The sequence below is a fragment of the Alligator sinensis genome, unplaced genomic scaffold, assembly GCF_000455745.1.
Source record: "Alligator sinensis unplaced genomic scaffold, ASM45574v1 scaffold365_1, whole genome shotgun sequence".
NCBI lineage: Eukaryota > Metazoa > Chordata > Crocodylia > Alligatoridae > Alligator > Alligator sinensis.
Window position 1 is genome coordinate 624163 of NW_005842356.1, and position 26264 is coordinate 650426.

Genomic DNA, 26264 nt, shown 5'->3' on the forward strand with positions numbered 1-26264 from the left:
CGCGGCTCGCCCTCACAAGGCTTGGAGAGCCAGGCAGGGGAACAATTGATTGATTTCGCAGAGCTCCCTCTGCCACAGTTTAATTAGTGCTCAGGTTAATTGAGAAATCCTCTTAAGGGCCTTGGAAATGGGCAAGGGGCAGATGAATGTGAGGTGCTTTGGTGCCTTAGTGTCTCTCTCTGTCTCTATCTCTTATTTTTTTTAAACGAGTGCAGCCTTCTGTTTTGAGTCGGCACCCACAGCTCTTTTGGCTTAGATGCCTCGTTCCGATTGCTTTGAAATTTTTTATTTCTGTGTCCACCCCAAGCAGAGTGTGTACACACCTGTGCATGGATGTGTGTGTGTGTGGGGGGGGAGTTGCGCCTGTGCATGGGAGTAGGTGTGGGGTGTGTGTACCTATACACGGGTGGGGGGGTGCGTGCGCCTGTTCATGGGTGGGGGGTGTACCTGTGCATAGGTGTACATGTATTTGTGCCGCTCATGTCTTCCAGGGGAAAGGTAGTTTGCTTGTCACGTCTTGCACGTATTGTGTCCAACAGGGGAAGTTATTGGCAAGTGAAAGAAACTTCCTTTTGAATGCTCAGGTGAAGTACTTCCAGTACGGCGCTGCATACATTATGATACTTTGCAGATTAGGTGCTGTAGTAGGCACAAAAGAAACCTGTTTCTCTATTTTTACCCTTTCATAGGTGCTTATTCATTTTATTTATAGGTAGAATCAGAGAGATTATTCTCCCTCTCCCACCCCACCCCCTCCTTTTTTTGGCTTCCCTGATTTATGGCTTTGGAACCTAATCAGAGGCTGTTTATACCAAGGAGGGAATTTGCCTGAAAAACCTTTCATCTTCTGCAAACATCTTGTATTTTAGGCTTCTTACAGTTACTGCAGGGAAATATTTCCAAAACTATCAGGAGACGTTCTTTTTTTTAAGTCCGTGTCCCATGAGAGTTGAGGTTATAGTCTTAGAAAACCCCAACTCCATGAACTGTTCTTTCTATTGAGTTTAAATAGTGGACATACATACATTGGAGAGACTTTCTGTTCACCTTTTACTTGCCTGGTGAGCTTACCAAAAGGCAACTAGATTTCTTTCAGGAGGAAACGTTAATGTATAGTAAGAAAGCAGGCTAGAGAGATTAAGTTGATGAGGAAAAACAGGTACTCCGGTCCAAATAGCTTTCTTTAACTGAGAAATGTATTTTTTTTTCTACAAAATAAACTTGCTCCAGGTAGTCCTTTTGTACTCTTGAAACGATAGAAGGTTGGAGGCTCAGCAACAAACTTATTTATTTAGACTCATAGAAATGTGGATAGATGTGTAAGGATATTCTCAGGATTGTTTTGTATGGAGTTGTAAATATTGCAAGGAAGTCCTTGTGTGTCTTGGATGTGTTAGCAATAGAATTACACTTGCAAAATACACCTACAGTCATTAAAATATAAAATGCTTCTTAAGAGGCTTATGAATTGCACACATTGAAAACTGATTTTTTTTTCTTTACATTGCTATGCTTCTCAAGTAATTCAAAGTTACTGTATTTCAGTGCACAGAAGAGTGATGATTTCTAAGTATCGTTTAATGGAATGGGACACATATTTAAACATGCATGTATCTGTATTACTGCTCTCTGGAAAGATACACTTTCATTTTACTTTCATCTGTATACTATTTGGTTCATCCTACAGGGAATTGTTTAAGTCCAAACTTTTTTTTTTAATATTGACATTTCCTATAAATTTAACAGTGTTGAAGTCGAGACAGATGCATATTAGTCAAGGATGAATAGTGATGTAACTGTACTAGTCTCTCCTCTAAAATTATAACCATTACTGTGTTGTTGGGGTGAATTATTTAAGCTGTACCGTGTTTTGTTTTCTAGATTTACCCACAGGTTGGGAGGAAGCATATACTTTTGAAGGTGCAAGATATTACATAAAGTAAGTCGAGCATTTTGTCATAGTGCTACAATTTGAAATTGTCTTAATGTGTTTGTACTTTTAATGAGTTGGTTTAACTTGGCTTCAATGATATGCAACATATACATTTAAAAGGAGTTAAGTAAATGTTTAGCAGAGGCCAGTTTTCTCTAGTTGGATTGTTACAACAATTTACTGGGTTTGTAGTGCTAAATGCTAGATATGTTTAATCAAATGTCTTGAACTCCATATTCTTCAAACAGAACTCCAAATGGAATCTGTATTGGGATGTATTGGTTTGGCAACAAATGTCTGTGAAAGTCAAGATCTGTCTTAACAAGTGGATGTGTATGTTTGCAGAGTGTTTGTAAGGAAAACCTAATCTAATCCAATTTCTTTTAAAAAAAGAAGATATTTTGATACTCAAAAATCCTATTTTAAAGTAACTACTCATTTAGACAATTAAATCTTCAATTTTTCTTTAATCTGATTTTTCTTTTATTTTGCATTTTGCCAAACTCACTAGGGATAAAAAAAATCTACCTATTTAACATTATGTGGTTAATAACTTGCTATCTTAAGGTTAGCACAGTTTGTTCTCCATGAAAATAATAGTTCTTAAAGGTTTCTGGCTAATGGGATGAGAGTTAGGTAAGTTGGATGAAAGAGGTCTTTTAGGCTAAGGAATTGTTCCCTCCTTTTTTCAGAGTTCATTAAAATTGTATTATGTCATTAGAAGAAACCGTGTCCTATAAAAGCAGTGGGTTGAGGAAAGTGAGTCTGCCTTGCTGTTCCTTGTTTTTCAGTCAAAAGAATAATGTGCAAGAAGTAATGGCTTTCGCATAAAAGCTCGAAATTGGTGGCAGGCACGTTTTGACAAACTTCTTAATATTACTCAGGAGTCAGGTGGTAGTAGTTTTTCAGCTGGGAAAACAAATCCTAAAAACAGGACCTCAATCCTAAAAACAGTGTACTCAATCTTGCTTCTTCCTTTTCTGTTTTGCGTTTAGGCTCCAACAAACTGTAAACATTCTTGGCCTCACAGAAACTTCTGTGTCCCATGGGTTTGATGTGTAACCCTTGTATTAGTAGTGATGTCAGTGAGCAACCACCACGAGTAAAGCCACTAATATGCCTAAGGGATGTAAGCTATGTTTCTGCAGTTCTACTGAACAGTTAATGTTGGGTGTAAGGAACCTGTCCAATTCAAGTTGTGCCTAGATATCATGAGATGGGACTGATAAATGCCAAGATGGATTATTTTAAATCAGTGGTCCTCAACTAAGGCAAGTCCATGGGCAACACTACACTATGGAGTTCAGTGCCTGCTAACCTTGGTTTTAATTCATTTTATGTAATTTAATATAATTTCCTGTAGCGGCAGGCAAGGCTGCAGGGTTTTGCAGCCAAAATGTTGTGTGTAAACTATGGATAAGACACCAGTCTTTTTTTTTTAATACAGTATTTCCAGTCTTCAAGAACTGATTCTTTTTCAAATATATAGAAGGATGTGTTTCCAGAACTACAGTAAGAATCTGTACCATGCTATCTAAATGTCCCTGGTTATTGATGGATTGTGATTGGTAGTTCTACGTTGGTGACTGTCAGGATGAAAATGTTCTTCCCAAAGGCTTTATTGTGCTGTGCTGCATTCATAACAACTTCCATCAGAATAGTGATTAAAACTGTTTGGAACCAAGGGCAGGAAGCAATTAAGAATGTCATCTGTGCCATGCTGTTTGTAGTAAAAAGCAGGTTTTGTAAATGTTTGAACTTGCTGTTTTGGGGAGGGGGGAAATGGGGGTTGGTGCAGGGTGTTATCAGAACTCTTATCAAGCAAACATTATTGACAGTATGTTCAACATCAAATTGCTTTGTTTGGCATGGGTGCATGGTATTATTGTATGAGTGCTGCTTACAGACATACAAATCATGACCATTGGTATTCTTGGTTAAATGGGCATTCATTGTTCATGATGACAATCTCAGGAGCCTTGTTTACATTTGGTGCTAAGTGTCATGGCATTAGCAATGATGCAAGTGCTAGTGGAAACTGTCTTGTCTAATTTTGGACAGTGCAAATCTAGATCAGGGGCCTGCAACTGCCTGTGGGTCATATTCAGCCTGCAGACTGTAATTTCAATGGCATTTGGTGGTGGGGGTGTCTCTTCCTGCTCTATCCTGCTGGTGGGGCCTCCTTGCTCATGCCATACTGTAGTCAGGTGTTGGGAGGTGTGTTGGTGCCATGCTCTAGTTGGGTGCCTGGGGCTTCTGCAGAGAGGGCCTCTCCATAGGAGTGCCAGGACCAGGCAGCAGCAAGGAATAATGGCAGAGGAGGCCATGTCCTAGTGCCCACCCAGCTGCCTTAGACCCAAGCTAGGTTACATTGGGCCCCCCCAGTGAAAAATGTTGCCAACCCCTGGTTTAAATGATGTGTTGATTATAATTTTAGTGATTGTTCAAACCCAAACTACACTGCTGCTGCAGTATTAGTGAGGGAGAGGGCTTATGTAGACAAAGTTAGGATAAAGTTAGACAAGATGTCAAACTGAGCTATGCGTTTGGTCCAATAAAAGATATCAGCCAGAAAAATCCTTGCCTCACGTAATTCCTGAACTCTCATAGCTACAAGATCACTCTAACATTATGTAGACAAGGTAGTAATATAAGACTGACGGTCTTTGCTGTAACATAGGTTGATTTGAACATTTTGTTTGGGTAATTTGTTTCAATATTCTAAAGTAAGCTTAATCTTAATATTCCATTCCTTAATCCCCTGTAACCGTAACTGATTAGAACTGGGATGGCAAATAAAATGTTAACGTGTCATGTATTTTTTGATAGAATAATTCATCTTCCATATTCTTAACTTGGTGTTAAGGTGGGGACATTTTTCCCTTTTACAAACTATATTTAAACAGCAGGGGGATAAATGTTAATAGAAATCTTGCACTGCTGTTTTCAGCTACACAGTCACTTAAGTCTTTTCTCTGGTATACTATAATTACACTGTATCTAAATGGAGAGAGAAAAATCATTCTATGATCAGGAAACTTAATTGTAACTTCTGAAGTTTAATTTCAGATAAAGTAGTTGAATGAGAATATTTAATGACCTGATTTCTAGGTAATGCAGGGCCTTATGTTTATCCACAGTGTGTTCCTTTAACAACTAGTCAGTGTACTAAGCAGGTGTGTCATTGAATCTACTATTGTATTTTTCTGGGTCTGATGTTGTAAACACACTGCATAATGATATTGGGTAATATACGGGAGATAATCACCAAGCAAATCTGAATAATACCCACTTCAGGACAGATAAATTGAACAGATATCTCAGATTTCACATTGCATTTCAATGTCATTGCTGTCTGTATTGTTGGGTTGTTTATTTTCATTTTCAGAATAAGTAAAAGTTATGTAGTGGCCATAATTCTGTTCCATTTCTGCTTGATATTGGGTCATGCTGGTTTTGGAAGGGGGATATGCTAAAACTTAGATTGGTAAATAGAGCCCTGTTTGCTTTGGATAATGATGTTTTGGCTGGAGGTTTTAAATGAGATTGTATTTAATGAGTTTAGGTAGGACTTTGAACTTTTTTGTTTTTTGGATTAACAGGAGAAGCTTAATGCTAAAACTCAATGATGGAGGCAAAGGGTTTTGCTTTAGTTTATCTTGATAGTTAAACCTCAAATGACCAAAGCCTGTTGGTCTTTTCAGTTTGAAATGGTGATTATCAGTTTATTTTCTCTCATACTGTGCACGTTTTTTTAGAACAAATAATAAGGTACTTTAGTAGTTGTCATCTTATGAGATCAGATTGCATTGCTAAAATATTTTGTATTTCTAGACAAAAATGAATACATTTATATATCTATGTTCTAAAGTTAGAGGTATTTAGTTAGTTCTGTTACCTAATTATTTGAAGGGAACAGAGATGTTAACCTTCTATGAAATGATGCATGGTTTGATTGTAAAAGCCACATTACTACCTCCTTTTAACATAATTGTAAACTCTTCTGTGGAAAACAACATTTTGACACAGCTATTATATAAAATTCACATACTCAATTTCATTTCATTGTTCTCACTTGCAAAGTAAATACCATTATTTTATGGTATAGCAAAGTAAGCAATGGTTAAGCAAAGCGCAAGAGAACCTTAGAGTACTGAATGAAGGAGTTCACTGTGCAGTAGTGGGTGCTATAAGTGTGCCAGTAAATTTGGGGAACAAGCTAAAGCTCCCTTTATGAACAGTTTATTTGCAAGTTTCCCATAGCCTTGCTGTTTGTTTTCCCTATCAGTGGTGCTTGTAAGGTATTGAATGTCAGCTTTGGAAAGTGAAGTGTTTTAATCACAGAATAGATGCAGTCAAGAAAATTACGTTACCTGCTTAGATGTTATGCATCCATGTAAATAATAACTGGCTCCTGCCAGTATACCTCAACCCTTACATTGTTTTGGAAGTCTAGTTTTAAGGGTCTTTGAGGAGTCTGCTTTGTCTTGGTTCATTTCTGACTGCTCTGCTGAGTTTACACAGTATTATTATAGTATCTCTGTTTTCTCGGTTAGAAGAGCAAGTGTCATGCTCTTGGGCTACCAAAGAGCTATCAAACATGATGAACAGAAGCAGTAAGATTTAGGATTTTTCATCAGAAGTGGTGGGGTTGTCAGAACTGTTTCAGGAAGCTTTCTTTTATTCTGTATGACGCAACTCTAACTTTTTTGTCAGATGTCACTGATGTTACTGACTTGGTCAGGCATATTACAAAATCATTACAGTTCTGATGGTGAATGGTACAGGTGTAAATTGAGTGTAAAATAAAATTGCAGAGTACATGAGGCCTAAGTAGTTATAGACTTCAATGTTAATGCTTTTCAATGTTAGTGACAGTTTTACACTTGCAGCCCAGTATCATAAAGCTACAGTGCACTGGTTTCTGTTGTCAGTGCTTTAATTGCAAATGAAGGCTGTGCTACAGCAGCAACTATATTACAGTAGAACCCAGATAATGCATATCTGGGTGCCTCCCAGCTTGCTTAATTTGTCGCTGAATTAAGGACCAGCTGCTTGCTGTGGCTTTTACTTGAAAGGGTGCCACTTCTCCAAACAGTTGAAGCTCATCAGTGGTTCCAAGTGGTTTTAGATGGGAGGAATAGTGGTATCATTTGAAGTAAACTACAGCAAGAAGCTGGTGCACTTTTTTTAGGCCTGTCCAGCTTTTTGCTATGGCCCTGATATTTCTCAAATCCTCATCTTTGCAAGGAGGTGTAAAGATCTTAGCCCTAGAAAGTATCTGGGATCTACTGGACTTCATGCTTGTTAAGTCTTGTCTAAACACGTGGTTTAGTTTTAGGAAAAATATGAGCTGGCCAATGTGTGTGTGCCAACTCCAGTTGGATCTTAATTTTTCTTCCTCATCTAGGTGAACTCACTATTTAGAACTTCAGTTTTTTCTTGTGTTCAACTATAACAGTCAATCTCTTTAAAAGATAGAAAGACTAAATAAAATAGTTAACTGTAAATTCAGGCTATTCTTGGTGGGGGGCATATGGGAAGAACAAGCATAGGTTTTACAGCTTAATAAGGAAATATGGAGGGATGAAAAGGTTTGCTGCTGTTTATTATTTTCCTTTTCACTTCCTTTATGAAATAGGTTGAATCTTCTATGGGGAATATGAGTCGTGTTAACAAGATCCTAATATCTGTGTGTTTGTACAGCATTTAGTGCAGTTGGCCCTAGTTTGGAAACTTTGACCACTATATTATAAATGATACAAATGCAGTAATCTGTCTCATAGGTTCTTACTCTGGCATGGACAATGCCATTAATATGACCAATTGATTCAAACTCACAGAGCCATCTAGTCCTGTGAATATATATTCTAATATTCTAAATTTTCCTTACTTTAAATAAGACATTTTAGGGATTCACTTGAAAATTACATTAAAAAAACTGCTTATAAATGTATTACAGTTTTTGATGTGTCTAATTATTACGATCTAATTATTGGAGGTCATCTTAAATTCATGCCCCCCCCCACCCCCCCCACACACACACACTGCAGGTGGTAGGAGGAGAGGCAGTGGGCAGTAGTGGGGCAGGCAGGAGGGAGTGAGGGAACAGATAGGGGGGGAGGCAGTAGGGAGCACATGTGGTAGGGTAGGCAGTGGGGTTCAAATGATAGGGGGCAGGCAGTGAGAGAGGCAAGTCCTCTGCTGCTTATCCCTCTCCCCCCCCCCCCCCCCCCCCCCCCCCTCCCTGCAGCCTCAGGCTGCCCTGATTTCCCCCCTCTTTCCTTCTCCATGCTGCTTCTGCTATCTGCAGCTTTAGGTCCTTGCCCTGCTGCCTACCATTCCCCCCTCCCCACACACACACATTTTGCTCTGTATTGGTGGGATCCATGGAGCACGGAACATGGCTCCAGCCTGGTCCTGTAACAGTGGTTCAAAGCTGGCACTGCTGTTCCAGCCTGGCCCTGTAGCAGCAGTGCTGGGTCCCCACAGCTAGCAGGCAGGCAGCACGCCCCACCCCAAGTGGGGGGGAAAACCTTGGTTTTAATCAAGTCAATATGGCAATAGTTCTTTGTGTAATCTCTTGCTCTACAAAAAGCTAACATTTTATGCACAAAACTTATCAGATTTAAAGCCTCTCTGTATTTTGAGAATTAAAAATAGTGTTGAATTAATACTTGATACAGAAAAATACTGTCTGTTAGATAAGTAATAATCTTATGGAGTATATCTTGAATTGTTTGATACCTGTGCGGACAGATACATCATTGCCGACTTCGTAGTTCATTGTGTACAGGTTTCCCTCGCTTTATGCGGGTTCTTTATACGCAAATTTGCTCTTAAGTCATGAGCATATTTAGACCTATAATTTGTTATATGCGATGTAAATTCACTCTTATGTGATCAGCATAGATGCCCCCTCACCCAAGCAGGTAAAGCTGTCGGAGGAGGAGAAAGGGCCGTGGCCCCACTCACCCCAGCCCTGGCTGCAGCAGCCCCGCGAGCAGCTGACACCAGCTGCCTGCACCAGGGCACATCACAGCCCTGAAGCACAAGTGAGTGAGGACAGGCTGCAGGCAGCTGATGCCATCTGCTCACAGTGCCACTATAGCCAGGGCTGGGGTGAGTGCCACTCTGTTCCCTCTGCTTTGCTGCCTTGTGTAGGCCCGGGAGTGGCACCCCTCTCCCTGCCCCTTCCATAGTCCCAGTCTCGCTCCCTCCCTCCCTCACTGCCTTGGGAACCTTTCCCTATTTGTTACGTTGTAAAGTGGGTTTACTTTATGCAAATTCGATTTATACACCATTCTTTGGGAATGCATGTACAGCATAAATCAAGGGAAATCTGTATTGAATTGATAACAAGAGGAGGTGGAGTGAACATGTATTTTGTTTTCAGAGGCCATCACTGGGAAGTTGGAGCCTTTTCTTTGAGTATCGGTATCTGCTATGTATGAAAGTAAGATAAACAATACAGCAAAGTTGATTGATCATTACCTTTGTGTAGGTGGCTGATGGAGTTATAAACATGGTGAGCTATTGATTTTTTTTCTTTTTCTCTACATAAAGTGTAAATCTGGACTGGCCTGCAAAAAAAAATACCTTTTGTGAGGCAAAGAAATAAAACCATCTCTTTTGGGTCTTTTACAAAAGTTGTTGCCATCTTTCCCAGTTCCTCAAACTGTTTTTCAGTACTGTCTCCTCCTTCTATTCCAGCATCTAGCTACTTGGCTGCTCCTAGCTGCACAGGCGTATTACTTCTACAAAGCTGAGTTGGCAGTCCAGAAGCGTTATGAATCTTCACAGAAGAAAAATAAATGCCATGTAATTACTATCCAGTGAAGCCTTTAGTGATCCAAATATTAGTCTACATCCCAGTCCACGCTTCAGACTTTTCATTGTGAAGGCATTTGTTGATTTTAGTTTCACAATGTGTGTGTGGTGTCAGAAACTACATTGGATCAGAAACTAGAAGTTGTCCTGGTGCAGTAATAAGCCTGTTTGTTTGTTTTTTGCCGTGTGTTTATGTTGTACTAGCTCTCATTATAATGAATTACATGTTCATTAAACTTGAGGCTGTTTGGCTTAGACTAGAGGATCAGGCTAAATGGCTATATGTGGTAAATGTCCATATCATGGGAAAGAGAGGAGGACACCAGTGAAGTTCAGGGATGATGCCTAATTAGAAATTGAGTCCCAGAACCCTCCCTTCTGGGATTCCTGCCAATGTACTGTCTGCATGTGAGGATCTGTTACATATCTTTTGTCTAGTAAGTAGTTCTCTAAATTTGCTTTTTACCCTTTTTCTGTTGCCCTTCTCTCTCTCTCTCTCTCTCTGCTATTTGCCTGGAAGGGAGTCGGTGAAAAAAGGAGCAGAGGTGTCGGAAGTAAATGTCTCTGTCGGTTGAAGAAAGCTCTGCATTGTTTTGGGTCTGGGAAGTTATTGTTGCCACTTTAAAAATGAAAGCTTAGAGTAATGGGAAATTGAAACATTAGTCACTCAAAAGAAACTGCCAGGAAATTTTCCTTGTTTGCCAATGGTGTCTAATTTTCAGACACTCCTTAAAGGTTTCTATACTCTACTGTAAACTCAGCCAATTTTTTTTTTCCTATGGTGTAGAGAAGGAAGAAGGTAAAATTGGCTTCTAATTTCTAAGCTTTGGCAAGTTGGTGTAAAACTACTTCATTTTCAGGTGGCATTTGTAAGAGTTAAAATTAAACCAAACAAACAAACACCCCCTCCCTAATTTGTGCTGGTACCTTAATGGAGTGATAGTAAAAGATGATTCACATTATATGAATTTTATTTTTTAAATTAGGTGAACCAACCAACCAGTGCCTTCCTAGAGGAATAATTTGATGTCAGGACAAAATAATATAAAAAATATTAAATTCAAAAGTACAGACATGTACAACCCTAGCAAATATGAGTGTAAGCATCTGTATCTCAGTCCTCTAATCCTGTGGAACTGGGATTAAACATTCAGTCCAAATTTGTGAAGTCTCTTCCTAGGAAAAAAGTAAACTGTTAACAAGATGCTAAATGTTTGTATGACCTGCTATAGATTTTAATAGTGGTTATGGAGTTTACATGAAAAACAACCAACTGTTATAATGTATTAAGGATAACTTAGTAACATTATACTTACAGAATATTTTGTTCAAAATTACTCGATCAAGAAAATTATTTGCAGAGAGTGACTTGGCAAATTGGCTGGAGGGCCTCACCCAGAGAGTGGTGGTGGATGGGTCATTTTCAACCTGGAGGAATGTGGGCAGTGGGGTTCCCCAGGGCTTGGTCCTTGGGCTCGCACTGTTCAACATCTTCATCAGCGACTTGGACGAGGGGGTGAAAAGCACCTTCTTCAAATTCGCAGATTACACTAAGATGTGGGGAGAAGTGAGCATGGTAGAAGAGTGGGACAGGCTACAACTAGATCTGGACAGGTTACAGGGGTGGGCGGATGAGAATAGGATGGGTTTCAATGCTGACAAGTGCAAGGTATTGAACCTAGGGAGGAAGAACCAGCAGCATACCTACAGGTTGGGGAACTCCCTTCTCATCAGCACAGAGGCAAAAAGGGATCTTGGAGTCGCTATTGATTGCAAGATGAACATGGGCTGCCAATGTGAGGACGCGGTCGGGAAGGCTAACTGCACCTTGTCATGCATCCACGGATGCATCACGAGCAGGTCCAAGGAGGTGATCCTCCTTGGACACTAGTCAGGCCGCAGTTGGAGTAAGTTGCCTAGTTCTGGGTGCCGCACTTGAGGAGGGATGTGGCCAGCATCGAGAGAGTCCAGAGGAGGGCCACTCGCATGATCGGGGGCAGCAGGGCAGGCCCTACGAGGAGAGGCTGTGGGATCTGAACCTGTTCAGCCTCCACAAGAGAAGACTGAGAGGGGATCTGGTGGCCATCTGTAAACTTGCCAAGGGCAACCAGCAGGCAGTGGGAGAGTCCCTGTTCCCCCAAGCACTACCGGGTGTAACGAGGAATAACGGCCATAAGTTGACTGAGAGTAGGTTCAGGCTAGACATCAGGAGGCACTACTTCACAGGGTGGCTAGGATCTGGAACCAACTTCCAAGGGAAGTGGTGCTCGCTCCTACCCTGGGGGTCTTCAAAAGGAGGCTAGATAATCACCTAGCCGGGGTTGTTTGACCCCAGCATTCTTTCCTGTCCATGGCAGGGGGTCGGACTTGATGATCTGCTCAGTTCCCTTCTGACCCTACCAACTATGAAACTATGACTTCAAAAGCATCTTGTCCTTTGAAAAGTTATCTTTTTGCAGAATCCACTTAAAATGACAGGTACAGACTTCCCTCTATTTATGTGGGTTCTTTGTATGTGAATTTGCTCTTATGCGATAAGCATATTTAGACCCATAATTCGTTATATGTGAGGTAAATTCACTCTTATGCAATCAACGTAGAGGCCCCGCTGACCAAGCAGGTAAGTCTGTGGCGAGAGGGGAAAGGGCCATGGCTCCACTCACCCCCGCCCTGGCTGCAGTGGTCCTAGGAGTGGCTGGCACCAGCCTGCATCATGGTCCGCCTGCCCCCCCCCCCCCCCCCCCCCCCTTGCTTGTCCCCACTCACCTTTGCTCCTGGGCTTCTCCGTGCCCTGGTGCAGGCAGTTGCTGTTGGCTGCTCCCGGGGCTGCTGCAGCACGGACTGGGGCGAGTGCCGCACCCCGCGCTGTCCACACTCGCCCCAGCACGTGCTGGAGTGGCCCCGGGCGCAGCCGACACCAGCTGCCTGCACCAGGGCACAGCGCAACCCAGGAGCAGAGGTGAGTGGGGACAAGTGGAGCCCAATCATGGGTGGACAGGCGGAACACAGTGCAGCAGTGGCTGCAGGCAGCTGGTGCTGGCCGCTCCCAGGGCCGCTGCAGCCGGGACTGGGGTGAGTGCTGCTCTGTTCCCTCTGATTTGCTGCCTTGTGCAGCCCCAGGAGTGACACCCTACCCTGCCCCTTCCCTAGTTCCAGCTTCACTCCCTCCTTCCCTCTCTCCCTCACTGTCATGGGAACCTATCACTATTTGTTACATTGTAAAGTGGGTTCACTTTATGCAAATTCCATTTATGCGCTGTTCTGCGTGAACTCATATGCTGCATGAATTGAGGGAAACCTGTACTTGTTGACTTCACATGTTCTGAGCAAGAAAACATTTCAGTATGGCAAAAAAAGATGGGGGAAGAGTTATTCTACACTTGCATTCAAACCTCAGAGAAACTATTGAATAAACATTTTAGTTTAAAATACCATTCCAAAACCTTATAAAGAAGTAATTTCAAAGCAGGAATATTCACCGAATACTTCCCTATGCCATTTAATGCTTTTTTGAGTAATTAGACCCAGTACAAATGATTTATTTCCTGTGCAAAGTAGAATGTAACTTTTGATACTTCTATTTGGGACACACAGCTACCTAGACATCTTGTGCATCTACATTTATGTGCTAAAAAATATTTTTTTATGCATAAATTCCACATATGTGTGTTAATTTCAGTATAGTAGATCAACATTTATTTTTAGTTTCTTAAAACATTCCTTAAAGAATATTTCTTTGGTGAAAGACCAAAATGAAATGCACTTCACAAAACAGAAAAATGAGCTAACATTTTAAAAGGAATTTTTTCAGGTAATCAGGTGTTCTCCTGTGTGTCTCCCAAAATAAGATTTTTCTTGTTGTTGTTTTTAACTTTTTTAATGCCAAGTAAACTATTTCAGAAGAAGATGTAAAGGAAAATAACCATAGGTATAACTGGAATCCTCTGCCTCTAAAAATAATTTCTTGTTTCAAGTCCTAAATAGAGACAGATATGAAAGGTCACATAAAGGAAACCAGTAAACAAATTAAGCGGTCAATTTTCTAGCCCAAATTAACTTAATACTTAATTTAGTTCAACAGCATAAAGATGTAAAGTAGGCAGGTTAGAATATAACTTGGTTGTAAATACCAATTGAGACACAAAAATCCTTTAGCTTCTGTGTTGCCTTCTAAATCTGACTGGGTCATCAGTGCTTGTATAGACGGAATAAGATTCTAATTAAATCTGGTTAACTCTCCTCAGTATCTCTACATTCTACTTTCAAAGAATTAATAGAAAATTTGACATTCCTGTGTGAAACTCATATAACAAATAACTATTGATTTGCTGAACTGAATATTTTCTTATTGGATGCAGTAGATTGTTATGTTACTGTCTTAAATCACAAAATCCAGCCTCAGTCATGGAAGTAAGCAATTACTAAAATTGTTCCTGTTGAGGTTTGAGATGACTTGTGGTCTTGAAAAACGTACAGGAGTTCCTGAGAGTCCTACTTCAATGTACATCAAGCTGAGAACCGTATAGGATGCATATGTTGTGTGGCATAATGTGTTTTTTTTTCCCTTCTGTGATGGTTATTGTCTCAAGTAAATAGAGCCAGTAAATTGTTTGGAAGTATGTAGTTAGTCTAAAGCAGTACAACTTTTTGAAGATTTTAAAAAATGTCTTCAGCCTTTCTTTTTTTCAAGGATTTATTTTTAGCAAATGGTTGCTAACTTATTCTCTTGTCTGAACAATGATGCATGTAAAAGACAAGAGATGATCAAAGAAGGTTGTAAGTAGCTGATTCACTTAACATGGTCTTCCCTGGTTTCTGAGGTAGTGGTCAGTGGCATGCAAACAAACGTTGTGGTTATGGAGCCTCTTGTTCCCTTTTACTGTAATGGACAGCTCAAAACTGTTTGTGACTGAAGAACCGTGAAGAAATGGTCTAGCACTTTTTCTCCATCCCAGGCCTCCCAAGGGAGAACAAGTAGTTTTTTCTTTCCTGATAGAGTAGCAGTACCAGCTGTCATCGCTGGCAAACTACCCTCTCCCCTTTTCCCCTATGTGTCTTCCACTGTAGAAGGAGTATACAGCTCCTGCACGGGGGAAGTAGATGCAAGGTGCTCTGTAATGCAACCCTTGCTAAGAATTAGGTGACTTTTTTCCCCTCTTTCTTTCTCTCAGTAGTTCTTCCCTTCTCTCTCTCTTTCCTTCTCTCTTGTGCTTGCTTTCGCACGCGCTCGCTCTAATAGAGCCAACATTTAAATGCATTTAATTCAAGAAATTCAAAATAAATCTTGATTTAAAATAAGAATTTGGGGTTCAAGCTGAATGAGATGCATAACTGAAAATGAATACCATAAGAGGTAAAAAGTAAACTAGACTTTAAATATTTTCAGTTTTGATATCTGCTGATAGCAGCAGTATGGACAAGATGAGCTTGCTTTTATTTAAACAAAATCATATCTTGTTACCTGTGGGTCCTCTCTTTTCTCAGTAGTGATTTAAGTGCTTTGCCATGAGAATATGTATTATGGAGTCAACCTCTACCCATCCCAAAATTGAATTGCACGAAATACATTATGAATTTATATACTGTAATTGTATTACTGTTAAAAACAGAATGAAAATACATTTTACGTGCTTCAGAAATTGTCTAACTTTTTCAAAGGAGGTATCCTTTAGTTCTTTTTCAGGGACAGTATCACAGGTCCTATACTGAAGAAATGTTGCAATTGCTTTGGTAATAGAAGTTACCCCATTGTTGGTTTTGTTTTGTTTTTTTTAACTCTGTGAGAATGCTAGACCTGTCTGACTAGAAATTCAGGTTTTCTACTGCTTTTGAATGTTTCTCATTGTAGTTGAAAAAACAAAAGGTCCCTCTGAATCCAGCAGCTGACTAAATACTAGTGCAAGTATATTCCTCCTCCCTTCCAGTCCATCCCAAGGAGTGCTTTCAGTTGCTGGAAAGAAATTCATGAAATACTCACAAGTTATAATTACTGCCTAAAGATGATAACTTTAGGTGGGAATAAAAAACTCTGTGAAGGGGAGGAGGGAGCGGAAGAATGTTGTTGAATTGAATGGTGGCTTCCTGTTAGTTTCCAGGTGGGAGTTGTTTTTATCTTGTAAAGCCCTAAATGGTTTGATGTTTGGTTATTTCTCCTTCTGCAATGTGATACAAGGAAAAAGACAGTTGGCTGTGGAGACTGAGCTAACAGCCTCCTACTTTAAACAACCTACTCAGCCCATCCCTTTCTGCTTGATTCAACAGAATTGGAATTGTTAATCTTCAGGCCAGATTGTGAAGTTCATATAATTTCTTAGGCAGACAAGGTTCTTTGGTAAATGTGATATCTTTTATTAGACCAACTAAATAATTTCTTAAGCTTTTAATGAGGGGTCTGGGTGTAATCACCTCAAGCAAGTCTTTTAATTAATGGGTTTTTTTATGTGGGTTGTTCATTATAGTTTCTAGACCCTTTATAAAAAGATTTTTTGCATATTTTATATTTTGGAATAAATGCCCAGTAAGATTTTGAATAGCTCATTTAAAGAATTTATGATAAAATATTAAGAGTTTCTATGTAATGCTTCAGCTAGCTCCAGTAGTATGTCCAGAGGCTGTTGCTGAACCTGCATCTCCTGCTAACGTCACCAGGCTTAATTTCAGAGTTGAAGCTTTGTATCTAGTGGGCTTTTTAGGTACTAATATAGCTTGACTAGCAGAAACCCTCAGTTCACACACAACTTGGTTGGTTTTAAAACGGAACAAATTAGTGAGACATCATGATGCACCAGTGTAAGATTTGCCTGTTTGGATTTGCATGATTGCTGCAACTACGTCAGTCATTAAAAACTCAGTGCAGACATAGCCTAACTTAGTGCCCTTCTCCTCCTAAAAATAATTCTGCAAGTTGGATTTTAATACTTTAAGTCCAACAATTTATTTGCCTCAAAGCCTGAATCCAAGCACACTTCTATTTGATAAACAAGAGCTTTTATTTCTGACTGAGGAAGCTGCAGTGTTTCTTCAGCTCTTGTCTTTTCACCTTTTCTGGTCCTTTGCTGCTTGCACTTCTTTTCTTTCTCATCTTTTCCTCTTCCTACCTATGACATTGTCACTTAGGCCTCCCCTTTTTTCCATTATTCTCTGCTTGCATCTAGCACTAGCGACTCAAGTAGCCTTAGACATGGTTCTTACCCCCTTTCTTTCCTGATAGAGTAGCAGTACCAGCTGTCATCGCTGGCAAACTACCCTCTCCCCTTTTCCCCTATGTGTCTTCCACTGTAGAAGGAGTATACAGCTCCTGCACGGGGGAAGTAGATGCAAGGTGCTCTGTAATGCAACCCTTGCTAAGAATTAGGTGACTTTTTTCCCCTCTTTCTTTCTCTCAGTAGTTCTTCCCTTCTCTCTCTCTTTCCTTCTCTCTTGTGCTTGCTTTCGCACGCGCTCGCTCTAATAGAGCCAACATTTAAATGCATTTAATTCAAGAAATTCAAAATAAATCTTGATTTAAAATAAGAATTTGGGGTTCAAGCTGAATGAGATGCATAACTGAAAATGAATACCATAAGAGGTAAAAAGTAAACTAGACTTTAAATATTTTCAGTTTTGATATCTGCTGATAGCAGCAGTATGGACAAGATGAGCTTGCTTTTATTTAAACAAAATCATATCTTGTTACCTGTGGGTCCTCTCTTTTCTCAGTAGTGATTTAAGTGCTTTGCCATGAGAATATGTATTATGGAGTCAACCTCTACCCATCCCAAAATTGAATTGCACGAAATACATTATGAATTTATATACTGTAATTGTATTACTGTTAAAAACAGAATGAAAATACATTTTACGTGCTTCAGAAATTGTCTAACTTTTTCAAAGGAGGTATCCTTTAGTTCTTTTTCAGGGACAGTATCACAGGTCCTATACTGAAGAAATGTTGCAATTGCTTTGGTAATAGAAGTTACCCCATTGTTGGTTTTGTTTTGTTTTTTTTAACTCTGTGAGAATGCTAGACCTGTCTGACTAGAAATTCAGGTTTTCTACTGCTTTTGAATGTTTCTCATTGTAGTTGAAAAAACAAAAGGTCCCTCTGAATCCAGCAGCTGACTAAATACTAGTGCAAGTATATTCCTCCTCCCTTCCAGTCCATCCCAAGGAGTGCTTTCAGTTGCTGGAAAGAAATTCATGAAATACTCACAAGTTATAATTACTGCCTAAAGATGATAACTTTAGGTGGGAATAAAAAACTCTGTGAAGGGGAGGAGGGAGCGGAAGAATGTTGTTGAATTGAATGGTGGCTTCCTGTTAGTTTCCAGGTGGGAGTTGTTTTTATCTTGTAAAGCCCTAAATGGTTTGATGTTTGGTTATTTCTCCTTCTGCAATGTGATACAAGGAAAAAGACAGTTGGCTGTGGAGACTGAGCTAACAGCCTCCTACTTTAAACAACCTACTCAGCCCATCCCTTTCTGCTTGATTCAACAGAATTGGAATTGTTAATCTTCAGGCCAGATTGTGAAGTTCATATAATTTCTTAGGCAGACAAGGTTCTTTGGTAAATGTGATATCTTTTATTAGACCAACTAAATAATTTCTTAAGCTTTTAATGAGGGGTCTGGGTGTAATCACCTCAAGCAAGTCTTTTAATTAATGGGTTTTTTTATGTGGGTTGTTCATTATAGTTTCTAGACCCTTTATAAAAAGATTTTTTGCATATTTTATATTTTGGAATAAATGCCCAGTAAGATTTTGAATAGCTCATTTAAAGAATTTATGATAAAATATTAAGAGTTTCTATGTAATGCTTCAGCTAGCTCCAGTAGTATGTCCAGAGGCTGTTGCTGAACCTGCATCTCCTGCTAACGTCACCAGGCTTAATTTCAGAGTTGAAGCTTTGTATCTAGTGGGCTTTTTAGGTACTAATATAGCTTGACTAGCAGAAACCCTCAGTTCACACACAACTTGGTTGGTTTTAAAACGGAACAAATTAGTGAGACATCATGATGCACCAGTGTAAGATTTGCCTGTTTGGATTTGCATGATTGCTGCAACTACGTCAGTCATTAAAAACTCAGTGCAGACATAGCCTAACTTAGTGCCCTTCTCCTCCTAAAAATAATTCTGCAAGTTGGATTTTAATACTTTAAGTCCAACAATTTATTTGCCTCAAAGCCTGAATCCAAGCACACTTCTATTTGATAAACAAGAGCTTTTATTTCTGACTGAGGAAGCTGCAGTGTTTCTTCAGCTCTTGTCTTTTCACCTTTTCTGGTCCTTTGCTGCTTGCACTTCTTTTCTTTCTCATCTTTTCCTCTTCCTACCTATGACATTGTCACTTAGGCCTCCCCTTTTTTCCATTATTCTCTGCTTGCATCTAGCACTAGCGACTCAAGTAGCCTTAGAATATGCCATGCTCTCCTTAGGGGGAATGTAAATACTGTGAAGTCTGTGTAGTGTAGTATTCCTGCAGCCCAATTCTGCAGCCTAGAATTAACCCCACAGTACATCTTGCTATTTGGTCAAACTTTGGGCTGGCTCAGGAGATGCTATTAAATATTGAAAGGTCAAGATTTTGGGGGGTGGGGTTTTTTTTAATTAAGGTGGTATCTTTTCCAGACATTTTCATCATGAAAGTCGCTTTAAGAAATCAGTAAATATAATGGAAACGAACAAATGTTTTACACATGTTTACTTATGTATCTAGTAGGTTCCCAGTATTTGTCTGTTGCTTATTTCTAGATTGCAAGCACCTTGAAGCATAAACTATCTCTTCCCACGACAGTGTTTAGCACAGTAGGGACCCGTGGATGCTATGGAAATATAAATGTTCAGTACCAAAAACAGTCTCCAACCCAAACCCTCCAAAACAGAAATTATCCTTTTGCTTAATTTTTAAAAGATTACAGTTTGAAGAGGTCTCCTCTAATTCGTAAAAAGCCCTTAAGGCAGGGATGGGTGAAATATGGCCCATCGGCCATATCTGGCCTGCCAATTAATTGTATCCAGCCCATGGCTGCCCTCATGGTGCTCCACATGGGGCCGAGCCCCATATGCTCGTGCCTGGGGCAGCCTGTCACACTTTCACCCATACTCACCCCACACCTTCTGATGTCATTGCCCTATGCAGCATGCAGAACTTCGTGGTGTGGCTGCTCCTGTTGCTGCTGCAGCCACCCAGGCACTGCTTGGCTCCTCCTGCCCCTGCTGTGCTGCACCAGGCCAGGGGGAAGCTGCAGTGGGCCAGCTTCTACCCCAGTGCGTGGGACTCCAACTCCAGCTCCTGGCCACCTTCCATGCACTTGGATGCCCGTAGGTGGCTGCTCACCATGCTTGGCGGGTGGAGTGGGTGGAAGGCAGCTTCCAGCTGAGCCCTGCATGCTGGGCAGGAGCTGCCTGGTTGCAGCTTCCCCCCTCCCCATCCCTCCACCCCCTGCCTGGAGTGGTGCAGCAGGAGTAGGAGCCAGTGGAGCTGGCGGGAGCGAGGCAGTATCAGGGCAGTTGCAGCAGCAATAGTAGGAGCAGCCCTGCTAGGAAGCTGGGTGTGCTGGCTGGGGTGAGGCAGTCGGCAGGCGTGGGGTGAGTGCACGTGGGAGCGGTTGGGGCTCAAGTTCATAAGGAGTACTGCAGGGGCAGCCATGGGCCAGAATGGCGGGGGCAGGGATGTGGCGGGAGGGACAGCAATGCTGCAGGAGGGATGGAGGAACGCCCCAGATGCAGTGGGAGAAGCGGTGGTCAGGGCCACTCAATTAACCAGCATATTTTGTTATTCAGCATCCCCCATTCCCAGGGGATGCCAGATAACAGAGCTTTTACTGTACCTACACTCTTCTAGCTACATTAAGTAGGAATTGAGAAAACTTACCAATTTTTGGTTTATATTTTCTCAATCTAAAATTACATTTTGTACGTGTGAAAAAGTAATCCCCACCCCCAGCTCCATTTCCATTTTTTCACCAATCATGCCTTCATATCTGGATTAATTTAAAGCTAAAATATATATATATATATATAACTGTAATCCTATTTTTATTGCACCTTGAGTACATGTGTTGACTTGCCACAGCCTTCATTATAACAGCATTGTAATGGGAAGTCAGTTGGGCATTTGCTACAAATTCATTTTCACAGATTTATGTTTGGAAAACTAATATTTATTCCACACAGAATGTGTGAATGTATTGCTGTAAAACTAAATTACATTAAAATCAGAAAGAAGTCACAGATGACCCTCTTGACAATCTGTCAGATACTATGACTTTATTTAAGTGCCTACACCTGCATTATGTACATATGCAAAAAAGGAAAACCAAACCTGTGCTAATTAGGCTCCAAAATCTGATTTGATTGGTAATTAAACGTCCTTTAAATATATCTTAAGATCTGGAAAACATTTGACACTTTCTCTTCAGGAAAACCTACCCCCCCCCAAGTGAACTTCTTTTGTTATTTTAAGCAGCCTGGAGTTTTGACATGTATGTCCTAGCACAACACAACAGCACACAAGAAATCCAGCCACTGCATTTTTCAGACAAGTAAAAAGTCCTGCATCATTTCTTCCCAAGTGAAACAAATTTAATTATATCAGCATGTTTTTAAAAGGTTACAATAAACTAAAGAGACAACTTATGATTATTAATCACGTTATATGAAGTAGGGTCATAGTATTGTTGTAGCTGTGATGGTCCAGGGAATATGCAAGAAGCAAGATTTGTTTGGTAATATTTTTTATGTAGTTGGTCCAATAAAAGATCTCACCAAACAAACCCTGTTTCTCATATTATTTGAAAACATTTTATCTGATGCTTCAAAGAAGAAAAAAAACCCAACAAACAAAAAAACACCAAAAGCAAAAACAACCTCCAAAATTATCCAGAATACCATTTCAGAGAATAAAACTACAGTTTCAACCAACCTCATTGGACAATTCCCGATGTAACATTCATTGTTGTAGAACTATGTATTTATTCCCACAAGCACTAATTATCATTTACCTAAACAGAAATGTGTACTTTTTCACAAAACAGACATGTTTAAGCAAGAACTAATGTAGGGACACTAAGCTCTGGTCTCCTCTAGTTTTTGAGACATGTCATACCACTTTGCTGACTGTATCCCAAATATCAGTGTATTGAATTTAATAAGAAAAGATTAATAAAGAAAAAAAGCTTGGTTTGGCTTGATGGATTTCCACAAAAGTCCTTTAGTGTGTGAAATGGAAAAGGCAGGGAAAATTTAACCCCATTTCTCAGGAATTGTCCTTAACTAGTAGCTTTTTTTGGTCTTTATTTAAATATATACTTTTTAAATAATTGCATTCAGTCACTTTATCTTTGGAAGTTCTGCCTTTCTCCCCTGGTATGTCATACTCCTTTATGTAGAAAAACACTCTGTAGACACGGTTTGGGTTTTTCAGCTTGTTTATTCTGACACGTCTTACGTGATATTCTTGAGTATATCCTCTTGCATCCCAATCTTTCTCATGCTATTCTGTTAATTGTTCCAAGACTCCTGAGAAGACTCCAGCCAAGAACCCTTCAAAAAATCCAACCAAGAGCCCATCAAAAAGTCTAGCAAAGTCACCTCAAAGAAGTCCTTCCAAATCAATATGATTGCTATTTACAGTATAAATACATTAATGTAGCTATATTACTTATCTATAATTAATTGATTGAGTACAAAATTCTGTGTTATTTTTTGGTGAAAATAGGGTATTGGGCCTTAGTTCAGGAACCAATCCCTCATTTATAACATTGTTTCCTATGGGAAAATCGGTTCCGAGTTGCAAAGTTTCGACTTAAGATGTGGTTTTCAGGAATCAATTGTGTCTTAAGTTTGAGGACTGCGTGTACTCTGGGTACCCAGAGCCTTAGTTCATCCATAATTGATGCATTTTACTTTTTTGAAACTGCTGCAGGTTTATAGCACAGATTATAAATGCACTTTAAAGCAGAACCTTTGTGCCTGCTTATACAAACTGTATCTTTTTTTTTTTTTTTTTTAATCCTTATCAACTCCAGAGCAGTTCCAAATTAAATTGGGCAAAGCCCAGTAGTCCTGTTCCAAAATCTGACTGAGCAGAATTCAGTCTTTAAATCGGCATAACTGTACCTCTGGGCAAGTATCTTCCATCCCAGACTCCATCGATCTGGGGCTTTGAATACTTCCCAAATCCAGACAGGCATTTTACTTTCAAGCCACAGGAACAGAGGCCTTGGGGTTCAGATGCCCTCTGTCTTCCTTGACCTCAGCCAAAGGACTGAGAACTATGCCTGATATTAGTGTAAAGCAAAAAACCCAAAAAATCTCCCCAAAACTATATGTAATGTTAGGCCAAAGCCAAAAGGTTCATGATTTACCATACAGTTCGTTGGGCTGGGCCGCAGCAGAGTCAACAGTGTTTCAAGCCATGGTGACCACAAAGCTCAGCACGGCTTAGTGTTGTGTGTGTACTCCAGATACGCTGCCCCTTCCCCCGCAGAGGTGGGGACTGAGCATATAATGGATCTCAGCAATACCTACGTTTGTGGTACGCATACCACCAGTGGTACACAGGCAACCTGTCAGTGGTATATGTTAACAGATTTATTATAATTACTTTTATATGACAAAAATATACTGGCAGTATTTAAAGTTGAACTGAAAATTTGCTGGTGGTACTTAAAGTTGTATCATTTTAAATTGGTGATGCCGTGTCTGTCAGATTTTGGGAACCTTCTTATTCTAGTGGGCTGCACTAACCTGTTCTTGTGGTAGGTTCCCATCAGTATGTTTTTCATAGTTTCATAGTAGCTAGGGTCAGGAGGGACCTGAACAGATTCTCTAGTCTGACCCCCTGCAACAGGCAGGAATGAATGCTGGGTTCACAAGACCCCAGACAGGTGATCATCCAACCTCCTCTTGAATTTGCCCAAGGTAGGGGTGAGGACCACTTCCCATTATGGGTCATGTATTTTATAGTCAGTGTTGGCTGGATTTAATCAACTTCATAGTTGGTTTCCAGTTACTGAGTACATGCTGCTTTTGGCAGCAGTTTAATGATAGATGATATATTTAATGAGGTTTCCTTATCTGTGAAAATAAAATGAGATTTTTTTTCCCCCCATGTAGATGGGGATGGGGTTGGGGAAGGGGAACCTCATCTTATATTTGAATAAATATGGTAATTCTCTTTTAGATTACCTCTTTGGAAATAGAAATACTGGTTGGTCTGTCCAGTTAAAAAATCCTTTGCATGAGAAATGAATCAACTAAGCCCTTATCTCCCTTGCTGCTCTGCACTTCTGTTAACTGCATGTCATTTTGGGTGTGGAGAGGTGAACAAACTATACAGGGAGGGGGGAGAGGGGGCGGAGACTTTCTGTACGTTGTTTGATCTGCATTTACTGGGGTTGGGCTTTTTTGTGCCTGCTCTGTACTATGCTAACTGCAAATTAAACTGAAGTGACTCATCCCTGAATGAAACAAATGATAAATTATGCTCTGATTTAGTTTCCGCTTGCAGGAGGGAGCAAACGCATGTGACAGCTCGGGCCGGGCATGGCAACTCTTCCTGCTTTGGCCTCAGTATATTTTGTGTGTTTACACCTATCAGCTACAGAGTGTCCTGTTGCTGTTTCATTTGATACGCAGTATGTTTTGTGAAGAGCTGTGGTCTCTTTTGATGTAAAGGAGAGAGAAAAATATGGAGTGTTCATCACTTTAGCAAGTAATCTTTCATAGGATTCTTTCCTCGTTGTTTTAGGGTAGGATAAGTAATATTACATGGAAAAGTAACAATGATGCACTTGCAGTAGTGTTACAGAGTGTTCCATGCATTTATCTAGGTTTTCATGCGAAGTTATCTATAAAAGAACAGTTAAACCAATAACCTCAAATATGCTTGTTTGGTAGTGAGTATAGAAAAACTGTTGTACAAAGAAAACTTAAAAATCTACAGCCTGTTGAATGGCAGTTGATCCTTTTTGACACGCACTGAGCGTGTCACAAAGGAAAGACTTTTCCTTGAAGGTTTTGACTAATATAAAAAAAGCTATAACAGTAAGATAGGAGTCATAAAAAGATAACTATTTCAGAGAATTTGTAGATACTTATTACAGATGGGGCAAGTGCATTGTTTTGGGATCCTACTCCTTTTGTGAGTGACCAGCTCCTGTAAAATAGCCTGAGCCAGAGTAGGAAGAAAAGGTCATATGTTTGAGAGGAAAAAGTCTGTTGAAAAGAATATATTTTAAAGAATTATGTGCAAAGAAGATTGACCCTTATACTGTTCCAGAGATTCAAAAGAGGATTGGCCTACTATAGCAATAAATGAACAGGAAATGGATAATAAATGTGGTGAGGGGAGAGAGGATTTTGCAGATGTGCACCCCCTGTGGTTGTTTCATGGGGTTCATATGGAGACAAATCTTGCTGTCCAAGGCCCCTGGCCTTAGTGAGAAATGAATAAATAACTTGTAGTGTTCTACAGTACAGTTTTTACTAAATCTCTCAAGGAGACAAAGGTGGCTAATGTTCTATATTCTGTATGTTTATTCATTCTGCTCTTTAAAATATTATCTAACCTGAATTGAATTAAGTTAGAGTTCCTATTTTTGATCTGCCTACTACAAAGGGGGCTTGAGTGGTTTTTATTTTTGAGAAGACTGAATGTGAAGGGGTTTGAGGTCAGAAGAGAACAATTAAAAATGCTTCCTTGGTGTTTGCTGTTAGTGGAGCATCATAAAAGAATATGGATACATCCAGCTAACCATTTATAAATAGTTTGCTAAAATAAACTGATCTATTTTTGCTATAAGGTGACTGTTTTCACCTTATATAACTGTTTTCACAGTTATATTTTCTTAGATTTTAAAGTCTTTTTATGGGTTTTGGGGAACAGTTTAATAGTTTAAATTATAGAAAGGAACCTTTACAGGTGGATCTGATGTTTACCCTGTTTCACAGTAATTTGTGAATTTGTTTTGTGTTCTATGTCCTGCTTTGTCCATTCCTTTACTTTATAGAGTCAGAAATTGCTGCACAAATAACTTTCTGTTTGAAAACAAGCATAACAATTGCATTTATTTACACTCCAAGTTTTCTAGCAACATTTATTATTGCTTCCTCTTTTTTTATTTCTCTAACGCTTTTGAAAAGTGTTGGATCAATAGCCCTGGAAACTAATACCTGTGTTCTGTTAAGTAGTCAGCTGTTGTATGAATTTTTAAAGTGTCCTACTACTGTACCTTTCCAAAGTGGGTATCTGTGGGGCATGGTAAAATGCATAGCATAATTGCTATGCCCCTTCACACCCACTTCCAGAGCTTTCTAGACAGGCACCATTTAGTGTGAATCATGGTGTGCATTTTATAAAGTGGACACCTGGATTAATACTCTCAGCCCTCTTTCTGACAGGCTGCTGCATACACCAATAGAAGTTATTGTTTGCTGGGAGAAATTGTGCTGTATACTCTTGCCAGGCTTTGAAGCTACCTAAGCCAATACATGTAAAGATAATGCTGTGTAAGAAACT

At 39.9% G+C, this 26264-nt stretch overlaps 1 protein-coding gene across 4 annotated transcripts in view; it reads left to right on the top strand.

Annotated features, from left to right (window-relative positions):
• PLEKHA5 (pleckstrin homology domain containing A5) overlaps positions 1-26264 on the top strand; it is a 277793-nt gene that overhangs the window by 329 nt on the left and 251200 nt on the right. For all 4 annotated transcript variants that reach the window (XM_025210566.1, XM_025210569.1, XM_025210568.1 and 1 more), the window contains exon 2: positions 1882-1939. The gene's annotated coding sequence lies outside the window, so the exon portion shown is untranslated. The remainder of the gene's footprint in view (positions 1-1881; positions 1940-26264) is intronic.